The 6,225-nt window shown below is 46.9% G+C and overlaps 1 long non-coding RNA gene across 1 annotated transcript in view; it reads right to left on the reverse strand.

Moving 5' to 3' along the window:
- Window positions 1–4,925: 4,925 nt before the first annotated feature.
- LOC105553964 overlaps window positions 4,926–6,225 on the reverse strand; it is a 4,701-nt gene continuing 3,401 nt past the window's right edge. Inside the window, exon 3 of the long non-coding RNA XR_001008249.1 lies at window positions 4,926–6,216. This is a non-coding gene — a long non-coding RNA (uncharacterized LOC105553964). The remainder of the gene's footprint in view (window positions 6,217–6,225) is intronic.

Genomic DNA, 6,225 nt, shown 5'->3' on the forward strand with positions numbered 1-6,225 from the left:
CACAGTAACTATGGGAGGTAATGGATATGTTAATTAGTTAATTAGTTTGATTGTGTATATATTCACAATGTGTGTGTGTATATATATATCAAAAGATCACATTGTGTACACTAAATATACATGATTTGTATTTGTTAATCATACCTCAGTAAAGCTGGAAACATTTTTTTCAATTAAAATTGCCTCAGGAAGTAAAAATGAGAATTATTATAAATGTTTAGTAAATGTCAAGTGCTATATTCATGGATAGCAAAATGTATTTATAATGCAAAAAACAACAAGAAAGAACATAAGAAGTGAATTCATGCTCTCAGCCCTCCCCAAGCTCCGCCCTCCCCGAGGTCCCAGTGTTCTCGGCCTCTTTCTGTCTCTAACTTTCCACAGACCGAGGTCCCTGGGCCCTTCCCGTAGCCTTGCCCTCTGGTCCTGGGAGACAGCCAACATGAATGGAGTCACGAGTGCTTATATCTTCAGCCAGGACTCGCCAGAATGTTCTTATCTTTCTCAGAAAATGGGTTTTTTCTTGTGCAATGTAATGTTCTACTGCTCCTGTCTCCCATTTGAAAAGTAGCAGGTGCCCATTATAAAAATCTTCCAGTTTAAAACATTTTTTAAATCTTCTTTTAATCTTTTTTAGTGTTACATAAGAGCTGTACATATTTTCAGGGCATATGTGATATTTTGATACATTGCTATATTGTATAAAGGTCAAGTCAGGGAATTGGGGTATCTGTCACCTTAAATATTTATCTTTCCTTTATGCTGGGAACATTTGAATTATTCTCTTCTAGCTATTTCAAGTTGTGCAATAGATTATTGTCAAGTATGGTCACTCTATAGATCTATCGAGTGCTGTGTCTCATTTCTTCTATCTGACTACATATTTGCACCCATTGATCAATGAACGTTTATACATTTCTGTATTATATTGGGACATCTGTTGTGTTCTGGGGCCTGCTCCATTCCCAGCTGTCCTGAGGGGCTTCCTTACCCACAGTCTACTGAGTTGTGTGTCTGGTGGCTCTGCCCCTGCCCTTGCCTGCTGGATTGACCAGGGTGGTTCCACAGTCACTCATGCTTTGTGGTGGGATGTAAGAGGCAGCAACAGTACTGCCCTCCCTCACTTCTGTATATAAATGATTCGACTCCTGGAACCATTCATGTGCAGAGCAACATTCATTTGCAGGTCTGCACCCCATGGTCCACACAGACCTGCCCATGAATGTTTTAGCTGCTTTATTCCTGATTGCCAGACACCAGAAACATCCCAAAGGCCCACCGATAGGGCAACGGGTCAACAAACCCATGACAACACACTGGAATACTACTCACCAAAGAAGGAACAAACCACCTGTGAATGCAATACCATGGATGCATCGAAAAACATTTGCTAAGTGGCAGAAGCCAGGTGCAGACGGCCACATCTGTAATTCCATCTGTGTGACGTTCGCAAAAGACAAAACTACAAGCTGCAAAGTGGATCAGCGCTGCCAGGGGCTAGGGATTGCAGGAGGAGACTGACCACAAAGGGTAGCATGGGTGAACTTTTTGGAATGATGGGCAGTTTTTCTATTATGGGGGTGGTTATACGACTATATACGTTTGGCAAAATTCATCCAGCTGTCTACCGTATAAGGATCCATTTTATTGTATGTAAAGCATACCCCACCTAAATCTGACCCGAGAAAAATTATCATGTAATGTAGAATATCCCTTTTACGGATCTCTATTTGAATATCTAGGAGTATATCCTTTGGATACATTTCCAGAAGTAGAATCATTGGATCCAAGTGCATGAACATTTTAAAATCACGCGTGTATTTTTACAAGGCCTTCTTTGGAGGAAGTGCTTTAAAGGAGTGTCCATGAGGCTTTCAGGAATCCTGGCACATGGAAGAGAGCGACCACGAGTGTTATGCAGAAGCGAGGGACGGCAGTACTGTTGCTGCCTCGTACATCCCACCACAAAACACAGCTGACTATAGGACCTCTCTGCTTCCTGACCTCTGAAGTGTCAGGAATATCCTGCCCCAGTGACTCCCATCACTCCACCCCGAAGGCCAGAGCTCAGCACTGCCCAGCGCGATACAACTGAACTTCCTGCCATGGCGGGAACTGTTCTGCATCTGCGCTGTCCCATACACTAGCCACAAGTCGCTACTGAGTACTGGAAATGTAGTTAGTACAAATGAGAATCTGAATTTAATTTTTTTTAAGTTTTGTTAATTAAAAATTAAATTTAAGGCCAAGCGCAGTGACTTATGCCTGTAATGCCAGCACTTTGGGAGGCTGAGGCAGGGAGATCACTTGAGGTCAGGAGCTAGAGACCAGCCTGGCCAACATGGTGAAACCCTATCTCTAGTAAAATTACAAAAATTAGCCAGTCATGGTGGCATACACCTGTAATCCCAGCTACTCAGGAGGTTGAGACAGGAGAATCGCTTGAACCTGGGAAGCAAAAGTTGCAGTGAGCCGAGATCGTGCCACTGCACTCCAGCTTGGGTGACAGAGTGAGACACAGTCTCTAAATAAGTAAATAAATAAATTTAAATAGCCACATGAAATAGGGCACAGTGGTTCATAGCCTGTAATCCCAGCACTTTAAAAGGCTGAGGCAGGAGGATTGCTTGAGGCCAAGAATGTGAGACCAACCTGGGGAACATAACAACAGCCCCATCTCTAAAAAATAATTTAAAAATTAACTGGGTGTGGTGGTACATGCTGTAGTCCCAGCTACTCAGGAGGCTGAGGCAGGAGGATCACTTCAGCCTGAAATGTTGAGACAGCAGTGAGTTATGACCATGCCACTACACTCCAACCTGGGCAACAGAGCGAGACCCTGTCTCTAAGAAAATGAATAAATAAATATCCAGATGGGGCTAGTAGCTATCATATTGGACAGTGCAAGTCTAAAACTCTAAATCTAGCCTCCCACTGCAGGAGAAATGGAAGGACCAATAAGTAGCTTGGCAGCCAGCATCCAGTGAGCCAGCTGCGGGGCTACTCTGACTCTCCCTAACCTTACTCTGAACACTGGGCCTTCTGCCTCATACCCCAGTACCAGGAAACAGAGTCCTGTTTTGCTCCCCATGCTGGAGTATCTGCCTCAGTCCTCCTCCCCTGCTCCCGAGCTCCTGCCCTGCTACCTACACCCTCCCCGAGAACAGGAATCCTGACCTTGGACCCTTTTGCAGGTTTGATGTCAGTGCTCCAGGTAACATCTGCACACACCTGGCATCCGCCTCTGGCCTTCTCGGGCTGTCTGCCCGCTGCCCGTATGGGTCTCCACATTCTTTACTGCCAGGACTTGGCCTCTGTGGGAGCCTGGATGGCTCAGTCAGCACTGGAAGCAGGATCTTTATGGCGGGGAAAAGAAGCTGGACCTCAACCCTTGTCACTGTCACTCATTACACTTGCAAAGAGGTGTGAGGATCTGGTGGGCAGCTCAGACTTTAAATAGCTCACACAGCCTTTAAAAGCTCTGAGTGATCTGGCCACCTTCACCTGTCTTGAGAGCTTCAGCCACTCCCCGGCCTCCAAAAATCCACAAATCTCTCGCCAAGTTGGACTGAGCTCCACCCCTCCATTTCCAGCAACCTGGACATCCCTACTGAATTTTCCACGTGTGCCTCCAGGCCACAAGCCTCAACATGGAACTCTCAGCTTCCTCAGAAGCACCCATGCAGTCTCCCAAACTGGCGAGCTGGGAGTCATCACTCCTCCCTGTCCTCCTCCATCCCCAGCCAGCTGGTCCCCAAACCCATAGACACTGGGTCAGAAATACCACTTGGGCGTCCTGCCCGACTGTCTCTGAGGCTTCCACCTCCTCCCTGAGCTTACTGCAGCCCTCCACCAACAGGCCTCCTTGCCTCCAGCCTCCACCTCTCCTGCCCTTCACTCTGCCCCAGGGTTGCCTTCCTGAGACCAGTCTGTTTAAGGCTATCAAAGGATCCATTCAAACCCTGCAGCCCTCAGTGTCTGACCTGCAGGCTAACTGTGCAGCTCTTCTCCCACCAGCCTCCCGGCTGCCAGCCCTCCAGCCGCTCTCCGAGGCGTGCATGCGGCACCCTTCGCCCTCTGTGCCCGATGCTAGCATGCCTCCCTTTATCCAGCTGGCAGTCTCACTCCTCCTTCGAGGCCCTCCAGGAAAGTTTCCCCAACACAGCCACATCTCTTTCCCCCAGCAGCCACAGCTCTTAAAGCCCTTGCACAGGTTTTTATTTCTCCACGAGTGGGAGTGCCTCCCACTAGACCCTGAGTTCCTAAAGGGCAGGAATCCAGACAACAGACTGATGATTAAGTGTGGGCTAGTAGTGGGGGTACCCAGAGCTGTGACTCCCATGGGGCCCTAGAAACCAGACATTAAGTATTGAAAATGGCTTTGGATCGTTACAGTAGGAGCCTACTTACAAAGACGCCTAGCATCCTGTTTCTCCGCATCATCTGCAGAGAACCGCCTCCATGGATCTGACTCAGCAGTGGTCCCAAGCATAGGTCTGGGGCGGCTCCCAGGAGATGTGTGCCGGCTCACCCTCCCTCCCGAGCCCGTCCTGCAGTTTAATCATGCTCTGCATCTATTCTAGGCCACGCTCATTTCCTGTGGTGGAAATGGGTTTTTGACAGTGTTCCTTTCATATTTAATCTCTCCATGCTAATTACAGCCAGTCCTCTTAGCTCAAGGATGGCTCTTCCTCTGTGTCAGACGAGCGGCTCTGCCAGCACACAAGCCCCGCCCCTTCAGGAAGCCCCGCGCCTGCCCGGCCCACCGGGCAGGAAGCTTCCCACTGCGGATGACTCTTCCCCGCACCTGCCCTCCAGGAAGGATGTGCAGGGACGCAGCCCTCCAGATGGGGTTTGCTAACCAAGGGGACACCTAGTGATGAAAGGAATGAAAAGCAACCGTGACAGGCCCAGAATGTTCTTTTGAGTCCTTCCTTTTTCTTTATTTTTCAGGGATTGTAAAATGTATTGTTTAGGATGAAGCACTACAGATCAGAGCCTCACCACGTGTTTTCGATCTGGTGTTTCTAGGGAAATTGGCTTTGATCGCTGTTTCAACTGCATTGGATCTATGAGGGCGTATTTAAAAACAAAACAAAAAAACTTCTTTTCCGAGTTCTCCATCATCATCCTCAAAACGTATTTTTAGACATCTTATAATTTGCAGGGCACAGTTAGCACTTGGCAAAATAGAGGCAACAAGAGGTTGGGGAAGGAATCTCAGCTCGTGTTCAGAAACTGCAGTTTCGTTCCCGCCCCATGGCATGTCTGTGTGGCTTTGGGAAAGTCAGCGACCTCTCTGAGCCTCAGTTTCCTTAGCTGTCACATGAGGCTATGGAACTACAAGAGCTAACATTGTATAAACAGGTGATAAATAGTCTTGCAATTGATTATTATATAGACGCCTTGGAGGCTGGTAGAAATGAGAGGGGCTGGAGGTGGAAGAAAAACAGAATTTGTCCCTGGTAAACTTTCTGGTGCATGAGCACTAGTCATGTGGGAACTGGGGAATGGACATTCCGTTTCCATTTTGCAAGGCTACCTATGAATTATGCATGTCGTACACACAGGCAAAAGGGATGGATAATTACTAGTTTGACCTCTGAGAAGACAGACACTGGATGAAGGAATGTTGTTTGCTAGAGAGGGTAGAACAGGGGTTTTCAGATCTATTTAATAAAGGAAGTTTACTAATCATCTAGTCTACACCCACCCACCGGACAGACCAATAAACCAACACCCAGAGTGATTTAAGTGATTGAATCAGGAGCACACCATTGGTTGTAAAGTCAGAGGAGTCCACTGCTAGGAAAAGCCATTCTAAAGAACAAGAAACCCATGACTTTTACAATCCAACTCATGCGATGGTAGAGAGTCTGGTTTCCACTTTCATGTTGACAAAAGTCATATAAAGCAACGTAAAAATGTGACAAATGTTACTAACCATTGTCTGTGCATGCTTCAGTCATAAGCAGAGCCTTGGATATCCTTGAGAGAACAGAACAGAGATGTGGTACCTAGGTCCCCAGAGAGAGGGAGAGTCGATTCTTGGGATGCTATTTGTTTCTTGGACACAGAGTCTAACCAAGGACAAAGGCTCATGTCCTCTAGAATTTTGGACTAAGCCACAAAACATTTTATTTTAAAATTTCTAATATTTTTATCCAACAAATAGAATGCCTGTACCACTGAATTTTCTCCCCAAGTTTTTGCACACTGAAGGAG

This window comes from Mandrillus leucophaeus, unplaced genomic scaffold, assembly GCF_000951045.1.
Source record: "Mandrillus leucophaeus isolate KB7577 unplaced genomic scaffold, Mleu.le_1.0 Scaffold62, whole genome shotgun sequence".
Lineage (NCBI taxonomy): Eukaryota > Metazoa > Chordata > Mammalia > Primates > Cercopithecidae > Mandrillus > Mandrillus leucophaeus.